At 46.7% G+C, this 20218-nt stretch overlaps 1 protein-coding gene and 1 long non-coding RNA gene across 4 annotated transcripts in view; one reads left to right on the top strand and one right to left on the bottom strand.

The window, feature by feature from the left end:
• The window catches only part of LOC129517195 (uncharacterized), a 33184-nt gene extending 19732 nt beyond the window's left edge, over nt 1-13452 (bottom strand). For both annotated transcript variants that reach the window (XR_008665969.1, XR_008665968.1), the window contains exons 1-2: nt 13356-13452; nt 10239-10371 (exon numbers count right to left, since the gene is read on the bottom strand). This is a non-coding gene — a long non-coding RNA (uncharacterized LOC129517195). The remainder of the gene's footprint in view (nt 1-10238; nt 10372-13355) is intronic.
• Nucleotides 13453-13613: 161 nt separating this feature from the next.
• NCKAP5L (NCK associated protein 5 like) overlaps nt 13614-20218 on the top strand; it is a 30210-nt gene continuing 23605 nt past the window's right edge. Inside the window, exon 1 of one of the 2 annotated variants that reach the window (XM_055336846.1) lies at nt 13614-13696. The gene's annotated coding sequence lies outside the window, so the exon portion shown is untranslated. The remainder of the gene's footprint in view (nt 13697-20218) is intronic. The other variant, XM_055336847.1, reaches the window with a different exon arrangement.

Raw genomic sequence — 20218 nt, 5'->3', positions numbered from 1 at the left:
GGCATAGAAGTTTGAGATATATTTTTTCTCAAACATATCTTTGCAATAAAGTACCCATTTGAGGGCACCTGGGTGGCTTGGTTAAGCGTCTGACTTCCGCTCAGGTCATGATCCCAGGGTCCTGGGGTTGAGCCCCTGCGTTTAGCTTTCCTGCACAGTGTAGGGGAGCCAGCTTCTTCTCCCTCTACCTCTCCCTCCTGCTCGTGCTCTCTCTGTCCATATCAAGGCTTGGGCTATTAATTGTTTGCTTCAGGACAGTAAGAGTAGATATAAAAATATGGAAGTCATTCATATACAGTGATTGAGGTTTAAGGAGTAGTAAATTCCAAAAATACATGGATATGATGAAAGGACCAGGTCCTAGGTGTGAGGGCTGCCAATAGTTGTTGAGTGAGGGAGAAAGGAGAAACCAAAAGAGGTCTGGTTAGAAACAGGAAAAAAGAGATTAATAATATAGTACCATGTGCCAGACAACATAAAAACTAAAGCAGAGCTGGGCTTTGAACCTAGACAGTGTGGTGGCAGAGTCTAAGCCTTGGCTACCATGCCTTGAGATGTCACAGAAATCCAAGACTGGGAAGAAACTCCAGAAAACCAGTGTAAAAGAGCCTGAGCTTTGGAGTTACTGTGCTTCCTCAAGTTATATGTTCAAACCTGAGAAGAGGAGACCCAGCCAGGCCACTCTTGGCTATTGCGGATATTCTTAGAAATCCCCTCACAGAAGTCAGGCCTCATTCTAGGTTGAGTACCTAAGTAGCACCCCTGCTGCTGCCTACCATTTAAACAGGCTTGGCCCTCCTGAGTGTTTTGGAAAAAGTGGGCGGCTACACAAAGCACACAGACGTTCTTAAGTCTCCCTCAGTCCTAATTTTCTTCTCACTGTACCTTTGACTACCTGTACCTTTGCCAGCTACCCTAACCTTCCCCTGAATTCCTGAAATGCCTAATCTGCCCCTAATTTTGATCCCTGACTAGGACCTCCTAAAAGTGGGTTTCAGTCTCTGTTTCATGCTTAGGAGTCAGGGATTCCAAGCTCAACTCCAGGATGTATTAAGATCCTGAGATCAATCAGATCCTTCTCAGCACCATGAGATCAAGTTTGATCCAGGAAGAATGCAGTGGAAAGAACATCAGGGTTTAGAATTGAGATCTGTCAGTAACTCATTGCATGACCACCCTGTTCAAGTCACTTCACCTCTTTGAACCTGTTTACTCATCGGTACAACTGAAATAACAAGACCTTCCTTTTCCTATGCCCAAATGAACTGGAGGGTTACACGTATTTTGCGGAAGATAGAGTGCTAAGCACTCTTAAGCACTCTTACACTTGGTAAGCATGCCACAGACCACAACTATGCTTGTTAGATTAAAGGCTTATGAGAAAAAACATCTCATCTCTAGAAAACTTGCATCTTACTATCTCTAATAATTTGTTTTTTAGGATAAGGATGTAATGAGTTCAGCATCAGCACTACAGAGCATTTTAAAGGAAGCAATGCTGGGAGGGAATGATCATTGCTAATGGAAATGAAGCCAGTTTATGATGGTCTCAGGGTGATCACAATGGTTACAGATGTGAATTTACCTACTTCTCTGTAAAGCTTAAGGATACTTTGAAACTTTGTGACTCTCCCTTCACCAGATTAGTGCAAAGAAATGTATATAAGGCTGTGGGAGGCTGAATAATGGTCCCCCAAGATGTTCACATCCCAATCCCTAGAACTTGTGAATACTACCTTAGATAGCAAAAGGAACTTTGTAGATGTATACAAATGTGTAAGATATATAGATTAAGGACCTTGGTTAAGAATTACAGATTTTAGGGGGATCCCTGGGTGGCTCAGCGGTTTGGCGCCTGCCTTTGGCCCAGGGTGCGATCCTGGAGTCCCGGGATCGAGTCCCGCGTCGGGCTCCCAGCATGGAGCCTGGTTGTCCCTCTTCTCTGCCTCTCTTTCTCTCTATGTCTATCATAAATAAATAAATAAATCTTTAAAAAAAAAAAGAATTACAGATTTTAGGAGCACCAAGGTGGCTCAGTCGCTTAAGTGTCTATCTTCAGCTCAGGTCATGATCCCAGAGTTCTGGGATAGAGCCTCACAAGCCCCACATTGGGCTCCCTGCTCAGCAGGGAGTCTGCTTCTCCCTCTGCCCCTCCCCCTGCTTGTGTATGTATGCTGTCTCTCAAATAAACAAAATCTTTTTTAAAAAAAAGGATGACAGGGATGCCTGGGTGGCTCAGCGATTGAGTGTCTGCCTTTGGCTCAGGTCATGATCCTGGGGTCCTGGGATTGAGTCCCACATCGGGCTCCCTGCAAGGAGCGTGCTTCTCTCTGCCTGTGTCTCTGCCTCTCTGTGTGTCTCTCATGAATAAATAAATAAAATATTTTTTAAAAAAGGGTAACAGATTTTGAAATTTAAAGATTAATCTGGATTATCAGGATGGACCCTAAATGTAATCATAGTCCTTATAAGAGGGAGACAGGGAGATTTGACCACAGCAGGAGAATGATAGAAGCAAGAGGTTGGAGTGATGTAACCAAGGGTTGTGAGCCAAGAAATGCAGTTAGAAAAGGCAAGGAAATGGATTCTCCCCTGAAGCTTCCAGAAGGAATACATCCCTGCCAACACCTTAATTTTAGACTTCTGACTGTAAGAATATAAATTTGTGTTGTTTTAAAACGGTAAGTTTGTGATGATTTTTTACAATAGGAACAGGAAACTAATACAGGGGCTCTGACTACAATAAGGCTAGGCTACAAGCCAAGTGGTACCTGTCCCAAATAACTCTTTGATGGTAGAAAATGGCCCCAGTGACCAAAGGGATAGGCAGGGGCTCCATCTGCATGGTTAACTGAGGAATCCTCAATCATTAAAACCTTTAGGAGATGCTTCAGCATCTGAACCTGACTTCTATTGGCTGAGCAGTTATCTGACCTGTTGAAAGGAATCGCTGTATTTCAAGTCTGTAGCAGTTAGTTTCAAAGAAGCTGTATAGTGTTCATAGAGATGAGGCCCCGATACCATAAAGGTAATGATTGCATACTGGCTTATGAGAGCCTTTGGGGACAGTGAGAATATCTTTGGTTCCAAAAGATCATCTTATTTATCCTCAAACCAACCTAACTTAGGAGCTGCACTAGGCATAATAAGCCTTCTTGAGGGACAAGAATAGAAAATGGTCCTGGATCTACTTTAACTTAAAAAAAATATATATATATATATTACATGTATATATAACCCAATATTTCCTCAGTTTTCTTTTTTTTTTTAATTTTTATTTATTTATGATAGTCACAGAGAGAGAAAGAGAGAGAGGCAGAGACATAGGCAGAGGGAGAAGCAGGCTCCATGCACTGGGAGCCCGATGTGGGATTCGATCCCGGGTCTCCAGGATGGCGCCCTGGGCCAAAGGCAGGCGCCAAACCGCTGCGCCACCCAGGGATCCCCGCCCCAATATTCCCAAAAATAGCATTTCAACATGCAGTCAGTATACAAATTATTAATGAGATACGTTACATTGTTTTTTTATACTGTTCTTCAAAATCTGATGTGTTTTAACTTGCATCTTGTCTCAGTTTGGACCAGCCACATTTCAGATGCTCATTAGTTACATGCGGCCACTGCATACACTTTTGTGGCAAATCAAGAAGTATTTTATCAAATTCCTTCCATATACCCAGTGTGCTTTAGCTGCTTTGGGGGTAGGAAAAAGTAGATTAAACAACCCTGGACTTCCAAAAGTTAGATTTGATTCATTCAAAGATGCCTGGGTGGCTCAGTGGTTGAGCGTCTACCTTTGGCCCGGGGCATGATTCCGGGATGGAGAATCGAGTCTCACATCAGGCTCCTTGCAGGGACCCTGCTTCTCCCTCTGCCTGTGTCTCTGCCTTGCTCTCTCTCTCTATGTCTCTCATGAATAAATAAAATCTTAAAAAAAAAAGGATTTGATTCATTCAGCAAATATGTTAAAGTTGAGAAAAGGAGAGGCACAAACAAGGCAGCATGTGATAATGTGAGCTTCAGCAAAGGAAAAATATTTGTGGGCTACAATGGGCATGGAAGACTTCCTAAAGGATATGGGATTTGAGCTGTTCCTGAAAGGAATATAACTTTTACAGTGATGGACAAGAGGGAAAGGAGCATGTCTGCAAGCCTGGAGAAAGGAACCTTTCAGCAAAAGTACAAAGGAAAGGGTGTTGTATATGTTGAAAACAGACAGGACAAGCTGATGTATGATGGGGATGTCATTCTGAGCAGTTGTGAGAAATAATAGTGGTCTTTGCCATTTAACTAGATTTTGGATGAAATATTTAAGTAAAAAAGAAAACCCATAAACATAGTAGAGAAAAAAAAAAAAGGTTTTAAAAAAGGTACTTTCAGGCAGCCCAGGTGGCTCAGTGGTTTAGCACCACCTTCAGTCCAGGGCATGATCCTGGGGTCCGGGATCGAGTCCCACGTCGGGCTCCCTGCATGGAGCCTGCTTCTCCCTCTGCCTGTGTCTCTGCCTCTCTCTCTCTCTGGGTCTCTCATGAATAAACAAATAAAATCTTAAAAAAAAAAAAAAAAGGTACTTTCTAAACATAAAAAGCCTAAAACCATCAAGGAAAAAAAAGAAAAAGATTGATTACAAGGCAAGGAAAAAAAATCTAATAAAGTCAGAAGACACACTACCAACTAAGAAAACAATTTACAATACACGTGACAGACAAAGGGTGAATTTCATTATAACACAAACAACTCTTACACATCTATTAGAAAAAGAAATTCACAAAAAATGATAATGGCAGATAAACACCTGAAATTTTGTTAAATCTTACTGATGCAAATAAAAATAATGAAAATATTTCAGCACTTAGGACAATATTCACAAATTTTTTAAACAGTGATGGTGAGAATGTGGGAAGATAGGCATTCTTACACCCTGTTAGTGGGAATGGTAAATTAGCATGACCATATGGAAGGCAATTTGTCATTATTTGTCAAAACGTACACTACGCATACTCAGGAATTCCATTGCTAGGAATTTATCCCATGGATCTACTCACATAAATATGCAAGGATGTATATACAATGTTATCCATTACAATTGTCCAATAAAAGTGAGAAGCTGGCAACAATCTAAATGCCCATCAGTAGGAAACTCGTAGTATGGTACAGCCACAAACAAGTTACTGTGCAATTGTTAAAAAGAACAAGATTTATGTTAAAATAGAAAGGTCTCCAAGATATTTTAAGTGCAAGATGCAGAACAGTATGAATTGTAAGATTCCAATTCTGTACCTTTTAAATAGAACATATACATAGCTAATAAAACATCTAAAAGTGAAAAATCAGGGGCACTTGGGTGGCTCAGCAGTGGAGCATCTGCCTTTGGCTCAGGTCGTGATCCTGGGATCCTGGGATCGAGTCCTGAATCAAGCTTCCTGCAAGGAGCCTGCTTCTCCCTCTGCCTATGTCTCTGCTTCTCTGTGTGTCTCTCATGAATAAATACATAAAATCTTTAAAAAAGTAAAATAAAATGAAATAATAAAAGTGAAAAATCAAAGAATTGCAGTATAAGCATATTTAGTCATTAAAGAATCAGCCAGAAAGTTAAAATGGCTCATTATTGGGGGTAGGAAGTGCAGTACATAATTACTCTTGTGTTAACTTGATTTGTTAACCAGATGTACATAATGCCTTTTTTTTTTTTTTACATAATGCTTTCTTAAAAATAATGAATTTTGGGGTACCTGGTTGGCTCAGTCGATTAAGCGTCTGTCTTTGGCTCAGGTCATGATCCTGGCATCCTGGGATTGAGCCCTACATTAGGCTTCCTGCTCAGCGGGGAGCCTGCTTCTCCCTCTCCCGTTCCACCTGCCTATGCTCTCTCTCTCCCCTCTCTCTCTCTCTCTCTCTGTGTCAAATAAATAAGTGAAATCTTAAAAAAAAAATGGAAAAAACCACAACAAATGATTTGTAACGTGTTCAGATGTCTTTTTAAAAAAATGAATTTTTAAAAATATTTTAAAGAAAATAATGAATTTTAAATGTCTTAAATTAAGCAATATCTAAAAATAGCTTTCTTTTTTTTTCCTTAGGATTTTACTTATTTATTCATGAGACACAGAGAGAGAGAGAGAGAGGCAGAGACATAGGCAGAGAGAGAAGCAGGCTCCATGCAGGGAGCCTGATGCAGGACTGGGACTCCAGGATCACGCCCTGGGCCAAAGGCAGGCGCTCAACTGCTGAGCCACCCAGGCATCCCCAAAAATAGCCTTTTAAAAGAATTCTCATTCCCTGTTCCCCCAATCACCTGCCTAGCTTTTCTTTCAGAGCATAGTCAAAATTCTTGAAAAAGTTTTAAGTGCTTCTTAGTCTCCATTCCTTACTTTGTACCTTTCTCCACCCCTCAAAATTTGGTTTTGCCAAAGTCACCAGTGACGTGGCTAAAGTCAGCAGGTAAGTCTCAGTCCTGATCCAACCTGACATTGGTAATATCAGGAACTAGTTGTTTTGGAAGCCTGTTGGGCTCTGGTGACAGCACTCTGCAAGTTGTCTTCCTCCTGAAGAGACCCCTCGCCAATGTTGCTGTTCCATAGGGTTCTGTTCCAGTCCCTCTTCTCTCCTTGCATGAGCTCCACTCCATAGCTGCAGTTACAACCTATGTTCTGATGTTCTCATGCCTCACAAATCTCTTATCTCTAGTCCAGATTGCTCTCCTGCATTATATATTCTACAACATTATAGAGCATTATCCAATAGCATTTTACATGAATACTTTCCAACCTTTTCCATATCATGGCACACATAAAGAAGGATGGCATTTTCATGGCAACACACCTTAACAAGACTACAGTCTTTCATAGGAAGTTTGTGCTGCTTTGAGTTGGGAAAATATGCAGCACATCTGTAACCTCTTCCTGAAGCACAACAGTTGGGAAGCTCTTACCTCTTGGATGGACATTTTCACTGGGACATTCCCCAGGCATTTCAATGTTAACATGTTTGGAAGTGAACATATCATCTCCCAAAATGCTCTTCCTTGTGTTTTTCCACTTTCGTAAGTGGCCCTGCCATCTGGAAGCTACCCAGTCCGGAAGTCTTGGCTTAGCTCTCTGCTTCCCTCACCTTCCAATCCCTGCTGACTCTGCTGCTCTTCATTTCTTAAAGTGATCTCCTCTCCATCACCACTATCACTTTCCTAGTCCAGAGTACATCATTTCTCATTTTTCCCTTCAATTACCACAAAAACTCTGTTCTCTGACTTGAATCTTGCTTTCTCTAAACTGTTCTCCACATTGCAACCAGTTATCTTTCTAAAATGCAATTCTGATTATGCCAACCCCCTGCTTAAAACCATTCAAAGTACCAATGTGAGCAGTGATCTACCGGTCAGTCATCAGCACCATATGCACCATTGCTACTAAACTGTTTTATTACGAGCAGCTTGTGGCAATAAGAGGTCTAAGAGACCTAGCCTGTTTTTTAACACAGATAAGTAAAGAACAATATGTGATGGGGCGCCTGGCTTGCTCAGTCAGATGAGTGTCCAATTCTTGGTTTCAGGTCAGATCATGATCTCAAGGTTGTGAGATCCAGCCCTACATCAGGCTCCAAGCTCAGTAGGGAGTCTGCTTTAGGTTCTTTCCCTCCCTCTCTCTCTGTCCCTCCTCTCACTCTCTCTCTAAAATAAGTAAATAAATCTTTTAAAAAATATGTGATGAATGGTATATAACAAGTATGGAAAACCAACTATGGGACTTCTGTATAGTTTTTAATAATTTAGGGCATTTGAGTGGCTCAGTCAGTTAAGCGTCTGCCTTCGGCTCTGGTCATGGTCCCAAAAGTCCTAGGATCAAATCTGGCATCAGACTCCCTCCTCAGTGAGGAGCCTACATCTCCCTCTCCCTCTGACCCTCCCTGCCCCAGTTGTACTCTTTTCTCTTTCTCTTTCTCTTTCTCTTCTCTTTCTCTTTCTCTTTCTCTTTCTCTCTCTCTCTCATAAATAAATAAATAAATAAATAAATAAATAAATAAATAAATAAATAAATAAAATCTTTAAAAATTTTTCTTAAATAATTTAAGTGAATAGTACCACCAGGGAGTTAAGATACAAAGTGATCATGGGTAATAGTAGTTATACTTCTTTAACCTCTTGTCAGTGGAGATGAAGGTTTATAAAGTATAGAGAATCTGCCAAAATCTGAATGCCTAAGCTTTCAAGTGTGCAAAAGCCTTTAAGTAGGAGGGCAGATACTTGCTCTGACAAGTGCAGATGTTCTGGCTGTGTTTTTTTTTTAAAGTAAATATCTAAATGAAAAGTAAAAAATCCAGATGGTCTGTTTATTTCCAAAAATTTAGTTATTTGGAAACATCCCAAAATAGTTAGAAATGCTTGGCATACTATTAAGTAAGGTTTTTCTACCCTTGGTTTTGGAATGCAGTAGATACATGGAGTCTTACTGGATTTTTAAGCCCTGTGAGGAAAGGATCATGTCTAATCTTTGTTGTAAACCCAGGACTAACCCACTGATCCTTATTCAATAAATATTGATGATTGAATGAATAAGAATTAGTCAGTGCTGCAAGATTCCAAAAATGCCACTATCATCAAGCTCCCTAAAGACTCCACAAAAAACTACTAGAATCAATGGCTAATAGGGACACTCGGATGGCTCAGTTGGGTAAGCCTCTGACTGGCTTGGGTTATGGTCTTAGGGTCTTAGGATTGAACCCTGTGTCTTTGCACTCAGCTAGGAATCTGCTTGTCCTTCTCCCTCTGTCCCTCCCCACTTGTGCTCTCTCTCTCTCAAATAAAAATCTTTTCTTAAAAAGGTAGGGACACCTGGGTTGCTCAGCGGTTGAGCGTCTGCCTTCAGTTCAGGGCATGATCCCACTTCTCCCATTATGTCTCTGCCTCTCTCTCTATGTTTCTCATGAATAAATAAATAAAATCTTTTTTTAAAAAATACCTAGAAATAAATTTAACTAAGAAGGTGAAAGGTCTATACTCTGAAAATGATATGACATTGATGAAATTGAAGAAGACACAAACAAATGGAAAGATATATCCTGCTCGTGGATTGCAAGAATTAATACTGTTAAAATGTCCATACCACCAAAAGCAATCTACAGATCAGTGCAATCCCTATCAAAACACCAATGACATTTTTCACAGAAATAGAACAAATAATCCTAAAATTTCTACGCAATCTTGAGAAAGAAGAACAAAGGTAGAGGTACCACAGTCCCTGCTCCATGACTTCAAACTACACTACAAAGTTATAGTAATCAAAACGGAATGGTGAGCAGCCCCGGGGGCGCAGTGGTTTAGCGCCGCCTGCAGCCCAGGGTGTGATCCTGGAGACCTGGGATGGGGATCCAGTCTGACGTCGGGCTCTCTGCATGGAGCCTGCTTCTCCCTCTGCCTGTGTCTCTGCCTCTCTCTCTCTGTGTGTCTCTCATGAATAAATAAAATCTAAAAAAAAAAAAAAATTCTCAGAACTCTTAAATAATCTCTATTCTAAGATACTAGAATCTAGTATCTTAGAATAGAGATTATTTAAGAGTTACAAAAAAAAAAAAAAAACCGGAATGGTACTGGGTCAAAACAGAAAAGCCAATGGAACAGAACTGAGAACCAAGAAATAAATCCACACATACATGATCAATTAATCTACCTCAAATGAGGCAAGAATATACAATAGGAAAAAGACCATCTCTTCAATAAATGGTGTTGGGCGTTAGCTGTTCCTGCCCCTTCTGGGCCTTGCCTTTCTAGCCTCTTCAGCTGGGGAGGAGCCACCCCTTCCCTCTCTCCAGCAGCACTCACCCAGGAAGAACCAGCCTCTCCACAGCGATGCCTCACTTTCTGCCAACCCCCAGTTCCCTCTCTGCAGCCAAGCTTGTCATTGGCCCTCAGGGCTGAGAATAAAAGTAGAGTAGAAAAAAAAATAAAATAAATGGTGTGGGGAGGTTGTGCAATTATATGGAAAAGAATGAAACTGAATCCCTATCTTAACATCATACCCAAAAATCAACTCAAATGGATTAAAGACTTGAATATAAGACCTGAAACCATAAAAGTCCTCAAAGATAACATAAGCAGTGAGTTCCCTGACATCAGTCTTAGCAACAATTTTTGGATTTGACTCCACAGGCAAGGGCAACAAAAGCAAAAATAAACAAATGGGACTATATCAAACTAAAAACGTTTTTGCAGAGCAAGCACTCAAGAAATCAAAAGGGCAACTTACTGCATCTGCGTTGGGCTCAGGGCGTGATCCTGGAGTCCCGGGATCGAGTCCTATGTCTCCCCACATGGAGCCTGCTTCTCCCTCTGCCTGTGTCTCTGCCTCTCTCTTGGTGTCTCTCATGAATAAATAAAATCTTAAAAAAAAAAAAAAGGCAACTTACTGAATGGAAGAAAATATTTGCAAATCATATGTGATAAGGGGCTAATTTCTAAAATATATAAAGAACAATAGCTAAAACAAAAAATCTGATTTAAAATGAACAGAAGAAGGAGAGATGGGAAAAAATTTAAAAATTAAATGCACAGATGGTTTGAGTGGACATTTTTCCAAAGACATACTAATGTCCAACAAGCACATGAAAAGCTGCTCAGTATCACAGAAATGTACATCACAACCACAATGAGATACCACCTCACAGAATGGCTATTATCAAAAAAAAAACAAACGTGTTGACAATGATGTGGAGAAAAGCAAACACTTGAGCACTGGTGGTGAGAATGTAAATTGGTGCAGCCATTATGGAGAACAGTATGGAAGTTGCTCAAAAAATTAAAATAACCACCATATGATCCAGCAATTCCACTCTGGGTTTTTATTCCAAGAAAACAAAAACACGCCCCTGTTCACTGCAGCATTATTTACAATAGCCAAGATATAGGACAACCTAAGTGTCCATTGATAAATGGATAAATAAGATGTGTGTGTGCACGTGTATATATGTATATATATTATACACACACGTATACATGCTTGCATATATATTAAATACGATATATACATATATATGCAAATATATATATACACATACATAGAATGGACTATTACTCAGCCATAAAACAATGAAATCTTGCCATCTGTAACAATATGGATGAACCTTGAGGGTATTATGCTAAGTGAAGTAAGTCAGAAAAAGAAAAATACCCTATGATTTTACTTACATATGGAATCCGAAAAACAAAACCAGACATATAGATAACAGAGAACAGACCGATGGTTGCCAGAAAAGAGGATGGTAGGGGGATGGGCGATATGGGTAAAGGGCATCAAGAGGTTTAAACTCCAAGTTAAAAAATAAACAAGTCATGGAGATGTACTGTACAACATGGGGAATGTGGTCAATAATATTGTATTAAATTTGGCGATAGATGGGGACTAGGCTTGTGGTCATTTTGCAATGTATATAAATGTTGAATCACTATGTTGTACACCTAAAACTAATATGATATTGTATTTCAACAATAATACTTTAATTTTTAAAAAATGTGAGCTTTCTCAGAAATGAAAACATGTTCACAAAGAGGTTTGCACAAGACTATTTATGGCTATTTATATTTATAGAGCTTATTCATAATAGCCCAAAACTGGAAACACCCATACATCTACTGGAGAATGGATAAAGAAATTGTGATATATTCATACAATGGAATATTACTCAGCAATAAAAACGAATAGGTTCACATTAGTCAAAAACATGACTAAAGAATATAGACACGGGATCCCTGGGTGGCGCAGCGGTTTGGCGCCTGCCTTTGGCCCAGGGCACGATCCTGGAGACCCGGAATCGAATCCCACATCGGGCTCCCGGTGCATGGAGCCTGCTTCTCCCTCTGCCTATGTCTCTGCCTCTCTCTCTCTCTCTGTGACTATCATAAATAAAAAAAAATTTAAAAAAAATAAAAAAAAGAATATAGACACAAAAAAGTGCATACTAGTTGGTGACACTTATGTGAAATCCAAGAACAGACAAAACTATGGGGCTAGAATTCAGGAGGTTTCAGGGGGTGGGCAGGTGCAGGGTAGTTAACTATAAATATAAAGGGGCATGAGGGAATTTTCTGGGGTGATGTTCATTATCTTGTTCTGGATTATTATATAGGTGTATGTTGTTGAAATTCACCAAATAGAACACCTAAGATCTGTGCTTTTTATTGTATGTTAAGGATAATTCAACCAATAAAATTTGTTTTAAACCAAAGGTGAGAGAGCTGGTGGGAATAACCATCTGTCATTTAGGCTTCACTAATAACTGATCTCAAGCACTCATTTCTATGCTCAAGAACCCAAAATGACCCCTGTGTCACTTACCCTGTCAAATCCATACCCTCATTCTGCTCTTCTCCGTACTGAACCTCCTCCACTAACTTCTACTTGGCACCCAGCCCAGGTGATCGGCTCGCTGTCCCGGGCAGCTAATACGCTCTCTCCTACCCGAGTCTCCTTGTGTCCTTACCCTGCCTGGATCTACTCGAGTTCTCGCTGCCCTTCAAGTGCCGTTCTAAATTAGGGAGCCTCCTTCCGAGAGGAACTCTTGATTAATCCCAGCCAATTTGCGCACCCCAAGATCCCTCTGCTTTTATGTGCCTTTATCGGACTGCTACGATGCGTTAATACATTCCATGTACTCCCGCAACAGAAGCAATTTTAATAAGATGGGCAGAGGCGGTGGCTAGGGATCCCTCTGTATATCTCTGCAGAACCCCATTTAGAACCTGCATTAACCGGCCACTCACTACCATGCAGACTGTGAAGATCACACGGTACCCAGACAAGGGCAAATAGATACTGAACGAAGGACCAAGGGGAATGGTACTGCAGGGGAGCTGAGGCCCTGCAGGGGCCTAGGTGGGCTGCTGGCTTTTCTAAGCACGCGGTAGGTTCAGCAGGGCAGGTGCTCGTCCCCACCAAGACAGCAAGTGGCTGAGAACGAGGTCCCATCCTCTTTGTGCTCGGCCTTCCCTCCAGTGAGGAAACGGCCAGCACTACTCTGAAAGGAGCGGAGCCTCTTCCAGGCGCCCCGTTCTCCATTATTACGGGGAGGACCGGATCCCGATCCCGATCCCGATCCCGAGGAGGAAAAGTGAGGAGGGAGCATTTAAGGCCAAGGAGGCACTCAAGCGTCTTCCCATAGATTTACACCCAACACGTAAGCAGGAAGGCAAATTACAAACACCAAGGCTCACAACCACAGACACACGTGCACGCCCAGCCCCACAGACGCAGACGCGCATGCCCGTGGCGCCGCGCGCACCTACTTAGTTTTCTGCGCTCTAGATGCCCCCGTTCCACCCCGTCTCGGCCCCGCGCGGCCCCTCCCGCCCCGGAGCCCGGGAGGCTCACCCAGCGGGACCCGAGCGGGCCCGAGGACGGCGCCTCTCCGGAGGGGGAGGGGAGGTCCTCCCCAGCGGGGCGGAAGCGGCGCTCCCCGGCCGGGCGGCCTCGGCTCCCGTCCTGGGAACATCTGGCGGGGCTGGGAGGGGCGCGCATCCAGGGCGGACGCGGATTGGCTGCGCCGAGGGAGGGGGCGGGGTCTGGGCGAGGGGCGGGGCCCACTGGCCCCTTTAAAGCCTTGACATCAAGAGGCGGCCCCAGCACCCCCTTCTTCTGCCCCCCGCCCCCGAGCCGCGGCCATGGACCCGGCGGATCCGGCCTGCCCTGGCCCAGCCCGACACCAGATTTCGGTGAGTGCCGGGCCGACGTGGGATTTAAAGGGCGGCGAGCGGAGCCCCGGGAGCTGCGGGCTGGGGTGGGCGGTTTGAAGGGTACGGCTCTCGTGGCAGCCTCGGGTCGGAGGGGGCGGCGCGCCTTCCTGCCCGGTCCTCGCCGCCCGCCCCTCCCTCCCTCCCTTCCTCCCTCCCTCCCGCCGCACTGTCCCCGGGGGGGGGGTCCGGCTGCGACTCTGTCCACCCCCACCCCACCCCCTCCCGCCCCCCGCGCCCTCCTCGCGCACACTCCATGGCCCCGGAAGGGAAACTTTCGGGACAGGGGGATGTTCCGGGGGCCGGTCTCCCTCCCTCTTTGAAAGCCCTGACCTTGCCCCAGCTGCGCACCCCACCCCACCCGCAGCCCCCCGTCCGGGTGCCGCTTAGCGGTGCCTGGTTGTTGCGCGCGCGGGGGGGGGGCTCGCCCCAAAGCGCAGGCGCGGAGCCGAGCCCTGGGCTCCTCTTCGCCCTCCTGCAGTCCCCGTGGCCTGGGGCGGTAGGGCGTGGGGAGGATGGGGAGAGGCGGGGAGACGGGGTCTCTAGGAACAATCCTTTGGTGGCTTTGAGGGGCTGCGGGAAAGAAGGAGGGGGGGGCGGCAGGCTGAACACTAAAGAGAGGCTGAGGGAGGGAGAAGGGCTGGACCGGGTGTGGGGCCAGGGCAGCGCCTGCAGGAAAGGCTCTCCGGGTCCTGGCTGCGGTGCCAGAAGAATGCAGAGAATGTATCTGTGCCCGACACTCCCCTGGCCTAGGCCGAGTGGAAGAGCGGCTCACCAAACCCCAGCCCCCTTCTCCTTATTCTGGGCTCAAGGCCCTGGGTCTCCAGCCCTGGCACTGCCCCAAGGGCACAGAGGGCCCGCACCTCCCGCGGGCCTGATATTCCAGGTTCTCAGCGCTCTCCACCCCGCCTGCCAGCTGCTACTTAAATGCTCGCCTGAGGAACCGGGGGTCTTAGCCTGATGGGCTCCTGGGTGTTAAGGCAAATCTCTCTTATTCCCTCCCAGCCTCTCTCTCCCTCCCCTTGGGTCCTCCTGCCTAAGCACAGTTGTCCACCAGAGGTAGTGGCTGGAGGCAGATGCCTGGGACAGGGGTGGTACTGGGAGACGGTAGAGAGGGAGTCAGTGTCTAACCATTCTATGGTCAGTACTCAATGGGAAAAAATGAACCCAGCCTGACCCTGTCATGCAAGACCCTTGTCTTTCCAGAAGGGAGACACAAAATTCACTTCTCATATTGGTTCCCTGTCTTTCTAGGAACAGCCTAGGGTTAGTGGGTGTCCTACTTGAGAGAAACATGTGTGTTCCTGTCTATAGTCCCACATAGTTCAACTTTGTTTTCAAAGTCTTTGGTCTGTGCATGAGGTGGCTCCGGCCTTCCAGCATCTTTCTTCAGCTTAGGTCTTTGGAACAGATTGGGAACCTGGAGAGGCAGATGGCCTGGGTCGCAGGGAAGAAGGCTGTTCCACAGTGGGCAGAAACCAATGTATATGAGGAGCAGGCCGCTATCACTGTACATAAGGAGTCGGAAGCACTGGCCCCTGCTTTTCCCAGCTTGCTGTGTGACTTTGGCCAAGACAGTTTGCCTCTCTGGGGCTCTTTTCCCTCCTCTGTAAAATTCAGCACTTGGACTGGAAAGCTCTAACATTCCCTTCCACTTTTTGACACTGCATGATTCCCCTGATCAGTGAATCTGAAAGGAGAAAGGTCGTCTGGCAGGTGACTTAGTTTGAGGAGGGAGGTGTTGGGTGATGAGGTTCTAAATCACAGTTACTTAGGACTAGAACCTTGGATGGAGGGGGGGTACAGACTCACTTATTCTGCCTAAGAATAGTCATTGTCTTTCCCACCCCTGGTGGTTTGGGGGATGAACTCTTGCTGGCTGGGGTTTGGCCCACCCATCAAGGCCTCTGCTGAGACATCCTGGCAGGCCAGACTTTGAGTTGGGTCTTTGGGGAGGAGTTGAGGGAAGGGTAGGCAGCCAAGGGCCAGCCGGGTAAGCAGATTCCCAGGAGACAGTTTGCATCTCAGCTGTTGGGACTTGTTTTAGGATCTGAGCCAGGGAGCACACACAGTACACTCATCCACCCTCTTATGGGGAGAGGACAAGAGCCCCTTTGCTATTGCCCATCTCACTCCCTGGCCCTGCTCACCTCACCTGTGCACTCACACCCCTCAGGCCCCAGGCAGTGGGCTTAAGAAGTTCTCCCTGCTGTGAGCCAGCCCAGCCAGCCTCCCAGGTCCTTCCATGGAAGCCAGGCAGCAGGGAGAAACTGCCCTGGCCCCACCTTTCCCGGCCTCCTTCCCTCCTGGGGGTATGGTTTCTCAGGAGTCAGGCTCTCCAGGTTGGGACTTGCTCTCTAGCCCAAGAGCCAAAGGCCTTCACGTTTCCCTTGTTTGTTTTCATCCTTGATCTCCCAGGTGCCAAGGGGGGGAATGTTAGAGGAGGTGGTGGTTAGGGAGACTGTGGGATTGGTTGGAGGTGGGACACGTTCTCTGCATTGCTTTTCCCTTTGCTAGCTCTGCTGGGCCTGGGGGGCCCTCTCCGCTGGGCCCCGGTGCCCCTGGACTGGAGCTGCAGCGGGAGGTGTTTAGGCTAGAGCCCCAGGGAAACCTTCCTCACTTGGAGGAGCCCCTGGAATGGAGAATGGAAGCTCCCGGGGAGGTCAGTTTCCCAGAAAGTGGTTAATGGTGGAGTCCCTGTCAGAGTGAAGGATGCGGCTGTTGCTAGGCAGAGGCTGCTGTTTCCTCTTGGGGTGTGGCTCCGAGGCTGGCCAGCCAGAGGCCCCGTTAGAAACAGGAGGAGAAGGACCCTTGCCTGAGAGCTGAAGAGGGGACCCCGGCCCCATCAGCTCTGGGTCACCACAACTGCTTCTCTTGGAACAAATGCCACTTCTGGCCCTGCCTCCCCTGCGCCTCCCCCACTTCCCCGCCACTATCAGTCTGCTCCACAATCCTCGCCTGAACCTGGCAGGCTCTTGCAGCCCCAGTCTGGCTGCACTAATGGACTGATTGGATTTTCTATACTTGGAGTTTGGGATTTCTGATTGAACATGCAAATTTATGTAAATCAATCTGGGATCTGCCGCCACATCAAAACAACATAGAGTCATAGGCTGGAAGGGATCCTAGAGACATCTAGTCCAACGCCCTCGTGTTAAAAATGGGGAAACTGAAGTCCAGAGGGGGAAGTGATTCATACGATGATGAGTGTCAGTGGCAGGGCTCCTGACTCTGGTCTGGTGTTCTATAGGGTCCCACTCTGCCTTGATTTCTCATGCATGAAGGGCCTGGCCCAGTTGACAGCAGAAAGGGCAGTTCCTGAACCTGAGACCGTGAAGAGTGCGACCCTTGGAGGGTCAGAGTGTCCGCTCAGGGCCTCCCAGGGGCTCTGGTCACATCTAACATGCTGAAGAAAAATAACTTCCTATCCCTTAGAACAACTCCCTTGTTTTTCCCCAGGCCCTGCCCTGGAAGGTTGGAGTACAGGGTCACTGCTGGCTCCCTGGCTTGGCCCTTGTGGCTTCTTACCCAGAACTGAGGTTGCATCTGCTCCAGCTTCCCTCCCGGTACCAAGCACATAATAGGCTTTGGCTGGCTCTGCACAGGCAATGCTTCCATCTTTACCCTCCCATCCTCATTTGCGTCGCTGCTGCTTCCCTCTCTGGCCAGGGTGGGAAAAGATCTTTAGTCTTCTGGGACTCGTTGCTACCCTCCCCTGCCCTTGCTATAAGAAGGATATCATTATTTTGGGATCGGTGCCAGAGTTTGAGATTGGGCTGCAAAGGTGAGCTTGGGTTGCTAAGAACTAGCCTCCCCACTTCTTGACACGTTTTTGATCTGATCCACCACCCCCCCAGCTGCAGGGTGCCCCGGGTTCCCACTTCGCAGACCGTGCCTGTGGTGTGGGGCTGTTTGGAGGGCTGAGCCCTCACTTACCCCGTAGTGCCTGCACGCCTCGTGGAGATGGCAGAGATCCTCAGGGCAGCTGTTGGCCCGCTCTGCGGTACTTTGGCAGAGTGAGTGTATGGGCTCAAGATCAGAGGCCCGGACTCACAGCCGAGACCACCACCAGGCCCTGCTGCGGCCTGGGGAGGGGGCTTGGGATGCATCTGGGGTCTTCCTCCCCTTCATCCCAAACCCAGGCCCGGCTGACTCTGAAAGAAGAGCCCCCATCTTCAACACCTTCCCCAAACACAGCAGGTATGGAGCAGCACCCTCGGCTCCTCTGTCCTTAGTTCTGTGTGAGGGGATAGCCTCCCTGCGCCTCAGTTTCCCAGCCGGGGCTGATGGATGAATAACACATCATCACTGGGTGTGGCACCTGCTCAGTAATTGCCATTTTCCCAGCCCTGGGAGTTACACGGATGAAAGAGGCCCGAGGAGGCCAGGCTGTTATTAAGGGGAATTAGCACTGCTATTATTACTGATTTCTAAAAGTCCAGCAGCCACTGAGAAGAGCCCAGTCAGGCACGGCTCCTGGGACCTGATGGCAGACCTTGAGCCCTGATTTCTCCAGTACTACCCAAGCTTTTTATTTATTTATTAAAATATTTTATTTATTTATTCATGAGAGACACAGAGAGAGAGAGAGAGAGGCAGAGACACAGGCAGAGGGAGAAGCAGGCTCCATGCAGGGAGCCCGATGTGGGACTCGATCCCGGTACCCTGGGATCATGCCCTGAGCCAAAGGCAGACATTCAACCGCTAAGCCACCCAGGCGTCCCTCACCAAGCTTTCTAAAATGTCTATATGGATCTATACATCTATATGGATATAGATATTTTAAAGAGAGACGACTCCATTCTGATTCTCGTGCTGATGCCTGCAAGGCTTGAGGGGTGCTGCTTGGGGCAGCGGTCTCCAGCTCTCACTCTCCTGCAGGGCTTGAAATTGACCGTCCCCATGACCCTCTGGGTAGAAGAATGATGAGGTTGTTCCTAGCTGGGACGCTGAGGGGCCCCAGAGCTCCTGGGGTGTGGCCCTGGGGTTCTCAGCAGGCACTGTTCTATGGGCTGATTCATTTCACCCCCGCTGGCTTGATGTGGGGGCTGTAATTGGTCCGTCTGTGTGAGGATCTGTTGAGACACCCCCAGAACCTGCCTGCAGCAGCTGCAGGAACTTCCAGGTATCATTTACCCCAACTTACTCCCACTGCCCCAAACTCTCCCCTTGCCCACCTCTGCCCCTGCCCTTTGGGGTCTAGAATGAGCCCAACTCTTACCCAAGAGGAAGTGGCCCTGACCAACTTCTGAACAGTTTGGTGTAACCATCCCATACCACAGCCTAGGGGTGGAAGGGCCTCTCTCCTAGGCCAAGGGGAGCTTTAGGGGAAGGAAAGGACTGAAGACTGGCGTCCTTTGGACAGCGTCCCCACACTGATCTAGCCAGCCCTCCTCACCTCTCTCTCCCTTGTCCCTAGGGCCTAGTCCCTACTTCCTAATATGGGAAGAGACTAGATAGCCCCAGGTGGGAGTGGCTTTAGAAATCACTTGCGCAGGTGGTTGTTCCTTCTAACATTTTTTTTTAAGTTTTATATTTTAGTTTTGCACTAGACTTTTAAAAAATAGAGCCCAAAATCAAAATGGTACAAAAAGGTATATGTTGAGAAACTGTGCTCCCACCTCCACCCTTTTTTCCCTCCACAAAACTCACTTATTAGTTTGCTACATATCTCTCAAGAATGTCCTTACACAAAACAATATACATATAAATATATATTCTTATTTTTCCCCCTCATCCAAAAGATAGCAGATAGCATATACGGTCTTCCTCTGTTACCTGCTGGCCATATCTGGGTGTGCGTGGCTTTCTCCTGCCACCTTCTGTTACGTCTCTGGTTTCCAGTTGTTACTGCCCACCCCGGGGTCACCAGTTGATCCCAGGCCGTGAGCAGGATTTGTTCACCATCATATACTAAACTTCATTCAGATGCCAAGGTTTAACCCAGCCTCTGAGGACTTCTCGAGCTACGGCCAACAGTTACTATGTGCTGGGTGTCGTGCTAGACTCTGGGAGTGTGGTGATGATCCAAAAAGTCTACCTTAATCAAATAATTCAACAACTATAGAATTACAGCCATGATGAAGGCTACAAAGGAAGGGCGTAGACTGTAAGAGCAAGCAGTCAGAAGGCCCGATCTGCCGTAGCATGGGTGAGCGTGCGCGTGTGTGGGGTGAGGGAGGCACGTGGCACGGCCCGGTGTGAAGCTGGGGGAGTCTGGGGCCAGGACTGTGAATATAGTACATGTGATCTGGAAAGCTGGGTTTTTAACTTGACTTCTGTGGCTTCTCTTCTCCGCTTTCTGCCTGTCTGTGGGATGTCCTGGGCCACTTGAGGTTTATAGTGTCCAAAACAAGAAACCCCTTCTCTGCCAGATGGTGCTGATAGTGCCTCCTCCCCACCCCCACTGCCCGGCGTCTATCCCCAGCTCCGGGCCTGCAGGCTGCTGCAGCTAGAGCCTTCCTTCCCCTGTTGGCCGAAGGGAAGTTGGGGGGTGTTTGCTCC

The sequence above is a fragment of the Nyctereutes procyonoides genome, unplaced genomic scaffold, assembly GCF_905146905.1.
Source record: "Nyctereutes procyonoides isolate TBG_1078 unplaced genomic scaffold, NYPRO_anot_genome, whole genome shotgun sequence".
Classification (NCBI taxonomy): Eukaryota; Metazoa; Chordata; class Mammalia; order Carnivora; family Canidae; genus Nyctereutes; species Nyctereutes procyonoides.
Note: the sequence above shows the minus strand (reverse complement) of the source record. Positions and strands in the feature narration are given on the sequence as shown.